We start from the raw sequence: 10,989 nt of genomic DNA on the forward strand, positions 1-10,989 counted from the left end.
AAAAAAAATTTAATTTTAAAAATAATAAAATAAAAATTCCATGTTACTTTAATAAAGAGGTTTCACCTGTTTTCCAACAAAAGTTCCTAAGGAAATGTTCTGGATGAGTGCAGCCTGACACAGAAAACAGCACATTTATGTTTTCCAACCCCCCCCCCACACACACACACACTCACCCAAGACTTTTCAGGATGACTATGCACTTGACATTCCACCATGGTGCAGATTGCAATCAAGCTGACCTTACATTTTTAACTTTATACTATGACTTGATTCAGGTATTTGAATATCCCAAGTATTTTGTCCAATAAGTAAAATTTGGACTTGTCAGAGCAGTGGGTCTCAAACTACATGTGACAAATGGAACCTCTGTCAGCATCCTCTTCACCTGAAATCTCAGGTGAAAGTCCAATATCCACACAAAATGAAGTGGAACATCCTCAGCTGACAGGGCACCCCTCCTTATTATTCAGCCATTTACTCATCTCATCCCTGAAGGGCTGAGGAAACACTGCCAGACTCTGGGCTCTATTTTTCCTTGCCTGAGATCTTGGTGATTTTTAAGAATTTATACGTTATCATTTTATTGTATGTATATTTTTGTGTTTCAAGTATGTATATTTTTGTGTTTCAAAGCTGGACGCATATGAAATTTTCTGAAGCCATGTCAAGCCGAATTTCAAAAGTTGTTACTCCATTGAGCTTTGGAATTCTGTTACATATTTGGCTTGGGTGGAGTCTTACATAAGAATAATGAGTGCTATTTGTATCTCTTTAGCAACAATACCCTTATTATATTTTCAAGTTCAAGGTTACTTTATTGACACAATATTTTGTTAAGATAATGCATTTTAAGTGAATGAGAACATCGACTGTAGATCTCCAACCATGATTCTACTAGTGGCTATTTGCTTGCTATACAGTAAGTCTCGACTATATACGAAAACTCAAGCCAAACCGTAAAAAGATATCAGCTTGAAATTTAGAGAGAGGAAAGGGTATACAACTTTTAGGTAATAATAATTGAAAATATTTTTTTTTAATGCCAGGTCAGCACAGAGAACAAAACAGAAATACCTTCACAGAGTGCCAATATTTCTTAAATTCTGCTAATGGAGAAATGTAATGGCTTTTCTTTTTAAATATTCTCTGACAGCTGCTTCCCAGCCTTAAAAATAAAGACAGCATGTCTCATTAAGCAAAGACATCACATTTCAAGTATACATGGAAGAAAATGGCCAGGGTGAAGTGAAGCGGGTTGACTGGGACACCACCTGGAAATAAGGCAAGGCCCCATTGTTCGGGTAACAACTACCCCTCAGGATAAATGGAGAGTTAAAAACAGTACATTCTATGCCCAGAGAGTGTCACAAACACAGCCCCAGAAGAGATGAAGTGGTGTGTCACCTCAAAACCCATGCCTAACCAGAGTGATGTTTTCAGAATACTCTGCAATCTCCCATGACTTCCACTTTAACTTATTATTGAAAACAATTATGGACACACCTTTAGTAGTCCTTAAAGGATTTTAAAATAGTCAACCCCTTCTCAGGAACAGTGTCATAATTAAAAGAATAACATTAAGTAGTCTTCAAACTCCCCTTTCTGTCCCCAAATTACCTATGTTGGGGGTAGAGGGCTGGAGCTACTGTACCCCTAGAAAGTGGTGCTGCTAACAACAGTTAGTGTCCAGGGCACATCACAAAAACTTCCCTCACAAGGTATGTGTAAAGGTAGTATATAGCTAAAATGAAGTGCACGTTATTATGCTGCAATACTAGTAATTATCAAAGGACAAGAGTAACAGAACCAAGAATAGTTTCCATCTTTCTGTATGCGAATGTATGAGACGGTTTACTTAGAAGAGGATGAATCTCATGGAGACCACTCTACGGCTCTGAAAACTGAGGACACTGGGGTTGATGCCTTATTTTACCTACAAAAATGCTGCATTGTTTCCCCTTAATGGTGATTCTACTCTTACTCCTGAGATCATCAGTTACGACAATTGCCAGTGGGGATGTTCTGAAATTGAACAAAGAGGAAAGAAGGAATAAGGCTTAGAAAAAGAACTTGAGGCCCTCCCTGTAGGCACAGCAGGTTACAGCGCAGCACTGAGAAGTTTAAGCCACTTCTGCATGAGTTCGATCCCCGCCTGCCCCGGAGGTGACCCACATGGCGAGGCAGACCTCTCCTGACCCGCCCGCTGCTCCCCTCAGCAGTGTACTTCGTTGATCTGCCTGTTCTGCTCCCCACTGTCTATGGTGAATCCTCTCACCCTCCGCATCTCTGGCCTATACCCCAGTTCTGTATGAATAAATGAACAAATCTTTAAAAAAAAAAAAAAAAGAAAGAAAGAAAGAAAGAAAAAGAACTTGACATGAACTATCTAGAAGAAATGGAATAAGATGTGTGTATGGAGTTAATAAAGACCTCTAAAGGAAACAGGAAAAGAACTAATACTCAGGGTTTTTGCCAAGTTAGATCGGCAAGGGTGGTACTGGACATACTCCTGAGCCAGGACAATGTGGCAATGGGGCCAGCACCAGGTGACACTGGCAGGAGGCACGGCCAGACTGTGCAGCACCAGTGCTCACAACCCGGGAAGGCCTCGCATCATAAAACTCTTAAGGACGGGGCTGACCGCCTTTCAAAGCAACGGTTATTAGACTGGCTGGTGACACTGCTGATGAGACAAGAGCCAGGCCTCAACACACTGTTTGAGGCAGGGATGTGCGCAGCTTCAGGGTGCCAGGGTGACTGAGCAGTTAACTCCCAAGCATTAAATGGACTGGCAGAAAGGGGGAGGCCACCGGAGCCCCCAGACAGCTCAGCGTCATGCACAGCTCTCCAGGGTTCCATACTAACAATAGTCATTTTTCTACATGACTCTCTTAATTCCTTCTTTAGCTGGGGACAGGTGGGGGCAGAATTAAGCTATCACAATCTGACAACGTAGTTAATGTTATTGTACCTACCTATCTACCTGACCTTAAACTGTTTACCAAAAATGATGGTTAGCCCCTACCTTCCAGCGATATGATCTCTGTGCAATTTAGTATTACAGATGTGCATTTGTACAATAGCTAATCTAAAGGCCTTACAGAGACAGCACAAATGATGATCTAACTGAACGGATCCCTGGCATTTAAATGTGTGGCGTTAAACCTGGTGAATTCCAGTTTCACTAAGGGGCAGTAAGGATCGAAAGGAATGGAACGTGAGTTCTAACAAGGGTATCCCCTTTGGTGTTGGACAAGTCAAGCTGGTCTATTGTTTCCAACACGCAGGGTGGACCTTTAGTGGCCTATAAAATAAATGCAATGTCTAACAATCCTCATGTATGAAGCAACGTGGGGGGAAAAAGTAGAAAGTTCATTGTATCTAGTGTAGCTATTGTTTCAACAGCAGTTGTTTCGTTTATGTGTGTTGTGGGTACTTTTTCATAATGTAAAACACTCCTTTTTAAGAAAATGGCTTATTAGGAAAGAGGAATAAAAACTGTGTTTGAAATGAGATGGGAGGCTCATGTGTGGATTTAATTTTATGGGTGCTATACGTATATGGCCTTATCTTGGAAACTAACCCACAAAACAGGATGCATTTGCATTGCTAATCCACAGCTAAAGACACAATCCAAGTCAGTACTCATTCACCCTGCTCAGTGCCTTTTCTCTCTAGATGGGGGTTGGTTATAGAGGGTCAAATTACTAAATAATTAAGTGGGGTGACTTGCAGATGCTGTGACCAAAAGGGAAGGACTAGGAAAAGCCTAGAGAGAGAATTTACATAAAGCACAGAGAAGAAACAGGGTAAGAAGTGGGTGCCTGGTCAGCCTTCTGAGCACATTCCAGACCACAAACTCACTGAACCTCACACTCACCCCAAAAAAGTAACCAATAGCATCGTCCATGTTGGACACATACAGAATCTCAGAAATTAAGGCCTGAGCACTAAAGCCGGCACTCAAAGGCAGGAAGCATGAGTCCTGGGCCCTTGCTCCGAGCAATACAATGTCCCGCAGTCATGTGCAGCTGAGGTGACACGATGCGACACCATGTAAGCACGTACGTTTAGGGGAACAAGAGGCAAATGCGCTCTCACTGCCATTGCCAAGGCTTGGCTACCTGCACTTCTCCTTCAAACTGCAGCCCGCGGTCTGCACCAGAGACCGTCTCTTTTACACCTTGACACCTAGGTGCAGTTTGAACACACTTGCAGCATTTTAGTTCAAAACTCCACCTTTTCTTTCTACTAATCATGCCAGAATAGAACTCAATGATTTGACTCCATAACTTCTACTTAACTACTGTTTAAACATTAAAGAGAACTCAATCTCAGGTACTGTTGCTTAAGTTTTTCTATGAAGCATATTCCTCCTGCTCCTGGCCCTCATGTCCACCAGCCAGTGTATCCTGCAGCTGTAAAGATTATTCCAGTCTGGGTAACACAGACCGGGGTGCCTCTTCCTTTGTACGCAACTCGTGTTACAAAAGTCCAGAGAAATCGCAGCGGACATACCCCATGACCAACATACCATGTGCTTCCGGAGAATATGATAGAATCGTGCTCCAGTGCACCCTTCTCCTCGGGTTATACAATAAACCCTGGAGACCAGGCTCCGGTAGTAAGTAGCAGGACAGGTAAAAACTGACATTACTCTCAGCAGGATGCCTGTCTTCCCCCTCTACCAGGGTCACAATATGAACTAAATGAAGCTAGGGAAGTAGTGTGTGCCTACATGCTGAAAGGAGAAGGAAGTACCAATCCTCCTGTTGCAGAATCTGAATTAAAAGGCCCAGTGAACATGAATTCAGGAAAAACAAAAACAGTATTTCGGTGTCTGTCTAGCCACTACACCTTGACACCACCTTTGAAACTTTTCTCGTGAAAGTCCTTTGGGTCAAGTGAGCATAGCACCTTCCAAAAAATTACGGAAGAGGCATGCAGGACAATGTATTGTATGTTATCACATGAAGCATTCAAGTGTTTGCATAATCCAGAATGCTTTCAAAATGCAATGAAATTCTAAGCTAACAGACCAAACCTGAGGTTTACATGGACGGTGCCAAAGCTGTAGACGAGGGTAATTGCTGCTTCACAAGCTAGTTGCTTTGTGCACACTGCCGAGTACTTTACAAAAAAACATAATCCCTTCCCCGAGTCCTACTACATTAGCAGACAGTCCATTAAAACTAAGGCCATGGGTTTAACGCTGCTTTTTTGAAAGTACCAATGTGGCCGAGAACTGCATGTGCTCTTCTGTGGTACTCAATGTTTCCAAAATAAAATTTCTAAGTGAGTAATAACTATCTACGTGGCCATACTAGTGGCTACTAATATGACTTTCCTCCTATCACCACGATTTTTAGGTTATTTTTAGGCATATTTAGGGTTACTTCTTTTCTAGGTCAGACTAAACTGTTGATTTTTACCAGGAATTCACAGTGTTTAAAAGCAATACTTTTCACATAGGTTAGGGTACATTTTCTGTACTTTAAAAAAGAAAAGGAAAGTCTAGACCAATCTAGTCACTCAGCTTCTAAGAAAGAGACAGCTTTTGGATAAAAGAACAGTAATGTCTGCACTTTACAAATATGACACTTTGTACTAGTGGTATTACATACGGGGACTTTTCTGGTGATGATGCTCTTTTTCCTACCCCATTTACCCTGTTTCATTAGCTGTGCTTAGAGCTAAAATCATGCCTATTCAAGACAGCTACTGAGAGGAGAGCAGTATTTGGTGTGGGAATTAGATATTTTTAATTGGGAAGCAAATGAGTCTCGTGGTCTCGCCTCAGCATGCAGACTGCACCCCTATAATAAGCCACCCCTAAAGCTGCCTCTATAGCAGTAGAAATTATGTGCATAATAAATAACCTTTCAGACAGGAATACTTTATTACTGAAGGAACCTGCCCATGGCCTTCTGAGAGTAAAGGAATTAAGGGAAGTGTTTACTGGGTTAAACGGGGTACCCACAGCTGAGAAAGACGTGGAATTTCTCCAGTGCAACCACTGTCAGGCTGCGGCTCCAGGTTTCAAAACGATCCCATAAAATCTTCCTTGTCGCTGAGGCAACACCTGAGTTTCCCTCCACCCTCGTATCTGTGCCCAGGTCAGGCTGCCCTCGATCTGGTCGAGTGGAAAAAAACTGACAACTGCTGGCACAGGGAGGCTTTGCTTTTCCACTGCATTTTGCTAAGATGCATACTTTCCAAGTCGTGTGCTCAAAAACAAATGACAAACAAGACTGAGGTTTAATATTTTAAGCTGAAAAAAGGAAAACAACTACAATTTGGAGCTGAATAAAGGCTGTGAGCATGATGCTGGATCCCGGCTCTCAGAAACTCCACGTCCTCATCTGTGAATTCAACCCATTAAGGCAAATGCCCCCGACCTTCCTCCAACTCCAATTTTTAACACTGAAATTAACGTCATGTTGTGATTTATGTCCTTGGTCTTAGTACTACACTAATTTTACCATATAAACAAACAAAATGGATGAGAATATTAGGGGAGGGAGGGTAAGCGGGCTTGTCAAGACAGATCTACGCTTTGCCTGGAAATGGAAAAGTCTTAAGTTTCATTTTAAATTTAATTTACTGTGAAAACTGAATAAACTGCCTATGTATTCATTCAAACTTTTGGCAGTATTGCAACACGTTTCCAATCATATTGAAGATTTCCCCCTTACAAGTACAGACTGAACCATTCTCAGCTCTACTGCCAGTGCTGCCACTCCAAAAACCAAAAAAACCCAAAGCAAAAACTGATTAATTTCCCCCTTACCAGAGATGCTCGATTGCCTATTACTGATGAAGAGATAACCCAAAATACTGAAATCTCTTGGAATCTTTCTGCCTAAAAGGTCGATGTCCTGCTGAAATAGCAAGATACATTTCACAACTATTCGGGAAATAGATGAACCATAATGATTATAATTAAAAAAAAAATTACAGTATTCTATCCATGAGGACAAACCCAGAGTGTAAGTTGCAAGTATTTACTTAAAAATCTGTACCATTAAGATTACTCAAGTAATCCTAGAAAAATGAGACCTTAGCAAAATCTGAGTTACTACTTTATTTTGTTAAACCCTCCTTTTAACAAGTAATAATTTCCTTGTGTGATTATCACAGCTAATCACCAATGTAAAACCTAAATATAGCTTTCAATATTCCTGCACCATTAGGAGACCCCCAACAAGCATATGGCTCCGATGAGTCTCTGGCCAGTTCTGGGTCCCCCACAGGGGTTAGGTGACTGTGTCCTTTCAGACACAAACTTAACCAACCTTCTTGTGCACATTCCGGAAAATTGGCCTGAGCTCTTAACTAGTGCTCAGGAGGTAGGAAATTAAAAATGCTGTTAACATCATTGTTTTCTCAGCCATGTATTGTTATCACAAGAATACAGGACAGATGGAAGCCGGTCACCCTCACTATGTAAGACACAGAGGCCTTGACTGAGGGTCTCTGTGCACAACAACACAGAAGCTGACCAAGCATCTCCCATCAAATCACATACAAGCTTAAGACTTGAGAATTATCAAGCACTGAATTTCAAAGCTACAACCCACCACACACCTTCTGATTCATATCTTAGTTTTTGTTGTCTTCTTTTTCCTTTATTCACACTTTAAAAATGAACCTTGTGGCTACCTATGTGACTTCTCAGATGCCTGAATGAAAGGAGTAACAGTTCCTGTTTTCACTTCAGTTTTCCTTTCAGAATATCAGTATGAGAAAACAGCCAAACTAATGGGACAAGTGTGAAATATTTCTTAAAATCCGTATTTGTCTTTCCTGTTTAGGGTTATTAAGATTGCAGTGTTTTATGTTCCCAAATACCAGGCATCTGCCCGTTGAATGTCCAATAATGCCCTTTTCAGTTCTCTGTAGTCACAATCTTTTCCTCCAACAATAGACACTTCTACGGCAAGAAGCAAGCCATGGCAAGAAGCAAGGATTCAGCCCTCTCTTCTGTGTACTCTGGAAAATGCTGGTTAAAGGCACTAACATGCATATTTGGGTGTTTTTCTATGGACTACTGGGCACGTTTTGTGTACAGGAGCAAAGAACAGGTTAAGTAACCGGCAAGAATCCCACTCTTAACATTCCTTCCAAGTCACCAAAAAAAAAAAAAAATCTAGTTAAAGGTTCTTTTTTTTATGGCTTCTTAATTTTACCCAAAGAGCTGGAATTCAAATGAAGTGGCTTAGAATTATTTGCTTGAAACCTCTCTCACACGCCTTCCTAAGCTCTTGCCTCTGTTCTTCTGTGCTACTAACGTGAGCTCATCCAGCAGGAACGGGATGGGACACAGACCCCGGGTTACCAGCAGTATGGTAGGGCAGCTTGTAAAGTTACATGGAAGAAACCATCTGAGAGGAATGAGGATAAGCAGTAGGTAGGTGTCAGGAAAGAAGGAAAGAAAAAGAGGGAAAGGACAGAATGAATTCTGACGGTGAATGTGCAGTCCAGGCGCAAGCAGCCCCAGGACTCTGCTATCTTGGGAAAGGTCAACTAGGAGCTGCTTGTTCAGTTTTTCCAAGACAGGATTTTCACAGCAGTGCTATGGTTAGTCCCTTTTGTTTTTCCTAAATTAAAAGAGGGTTTTGGATCATCTCCCAGCCCAGCACCCCTGGCATGGCCCCAAGGCTGACCTTCAACTGCTCGGCAATGACCTGACTGGCAGAGAAGTATCGCTGCACCAGCCCAGGCCTTTCCAGGCCGGCGTCCACGCAGAGACGGGGCAGCCATCATGTCCCAACCCAAACGGCACAGACGCACAGGGCCGGAGGGAACTGCACCAAGGTGGGGAGGTCACCGAAGGAAGAGTGTGTACCTGAGAGATCCAGGTGCAGCAAACTCCCTCAACTCAAGGTGCAGAAGAAAACAGCAGAAATTTGTATTCTTGTGCATGTTTTATTAATTTAAAGTGGAAATGGTCACTGATTTTATTAAAAATTTCTTTAGAAATCTAAAAGGGGGATAGAAAAATGAAATCAAAGGATTTTGACAAATACACTTAACCTCTACCACTTCTGAAGGTCTGCCTTATTCTCTTTTCACAAATGTTCAAATCCTGGACACTACAAAAGCAATCCAAATTGTGCCATATTGCACTGAAAATAATTGTAAAACACATGAGTGAATTCTGGTTAAATTTTTGGCAAATCTACTATCATCATAATATGGGCAGGCTTCATTATTCGCAACAGAAATTAAACCAGACTCAAAGAACCAAATGATCAACTGGGTCCGCTTCAATAGCAAAACAGTAAGAAACTTCTATGATTACTACTCAAGTGAGACCTTTTCAACACAGAAACCAGAAAATGCTGTCTCACTCACATCTTCGGGGTAGCCCTCAAAGCTAGGTAAGTACGTGGCTTTGCTTTGATTAGCCATTTTGCACACTTTAGTTTTTAAGATGTGTTGGATACCTTGTGTAACCTTACATGTATATAATTAGGACCCTTAATACACTTGGCTCTGAAATCAATGAGAATGTTGCTAAAACTAGTACTGCAGAGACATCACAACGGTATTCTACTGGGCTTTTGAGATAAACTGACTTTTAGATTCTTGATTTTCTACCACCAGATCTACAACTAGAAGCAAATTTGCTACGATAAATATAGCAAACCCAGCTACAAACCTACAACACTTAAAATGTAGTTCATAATTGCCTTGGATGAGTGACTGAGCACTTCTGAAGGTTTTATATGGGTCACAAGCTGTGGCCACTTTACTGAAGTGTTAGTTCCGTGAAGAGCACATGAATGTGAAGAATCACTTTTTACCATGAAATCCTCACCCCCAACCCACCCCCACCCGAGCTATCTGCTCCCTGACTGGGCCTTATGGTATGAATAGGTTTCAGGTGGGCAACTTCAACACATTCCAATATACAAAAGCTCATGTGGGCACTATCAAAGCTTAAAGAACTAAAAATGACAATATGATGGACTTCAGGATAGAACAGCCCACGCACTACTACATTCTGGCCAGCAGGTGTCTCTCGACCACCCATGACACCAACCTGGAAAATAACAAGGGACAGAGGACAAGCCGCTTTCATTCTGTGACCCCAGGACCAAGCAGGAGCACGGGCTATGAGATGAGATCACAGAATAGTTTCGTGTTTTAGAGCCCCGAACGTGGGGCTCTAAACAAATATAGCAATTAATGAAAAGTGAGTGTTACCTTTTTTAAAAAAAACATTTAATATTAAGGGTCTAGGATCTAATCACACAGAGGTAACTATTCCATTCAAAACAGTAAATGAAATGATTCTTGTCCAACAGAGTCATGTCAACGTTCAGACAAAGCTGAAGATGTGAATGGTGTGTGAAAACATAGAAACAAGTTTAGTTACAAAGGGTGGCGTTTTACTGAGAGAACTAAGTGGTGGCATTCTGGAGGGTCCTTTAAGGCCAACAGAGACCTGTGCAAACACCAGAGTAAAATAAGGAAAGCAAAGAACCTGTGCCCTTTCCAGAGCACCAAAGTACTGCAAGTCTGTGAAAATACAACTGACTAGCAGGGTACAAAAGCTATTTTGGAGGTTATGGGGCCCACTGCAAAGAAGAGAGAAAATAGAAGTGGCAGAACCTGATAGACTAAAAAACTCCATGGGGTCTCACGTGCTGTGAACATTTTATTTTGGAAAACCGTCTTCCACGTGTACAGATGTGTACATGGGCCCGAAGGCTGCACATTTCTGCCTGTAAGAAAGTCCAGTAAGAAGGTTGAAGGCCGTGGAGAGAAACAGGACACGACACGTGGCATCCACTGGAGGTAATGTCGTCAGCCCCAACACCTCCCAATGGGAATGTCACAGCAAAGGGAATACCCCAAAGTCCCAGAAGGGAAATGTGACAAAATGACCCAGTAATGATATTAAAGGGGAAGCAGAAGCTGGGGAAGAAAGACATCTAGGTCCTCCCTGGTGGCGCAATGGGTGAGGACACAGCACTG

This window comes from Condylura cristata, unplaced genomic scaffold, assembly GCF_000260355.1.
Source record: "Condylura cristata isolate star-nosed mole 26May11 unplaced genomic scaffold, ConCri1.0 scaffold00005, whole genome shotgun sequence".
In the NCBI taxonomy this organism is placed as follows: domain Eukaryota; kingdom Metazoa; phylum Chordata; class Mammalia; order Eulipotyphla; family Talpidae; genus Condylura; species Condylura cristata.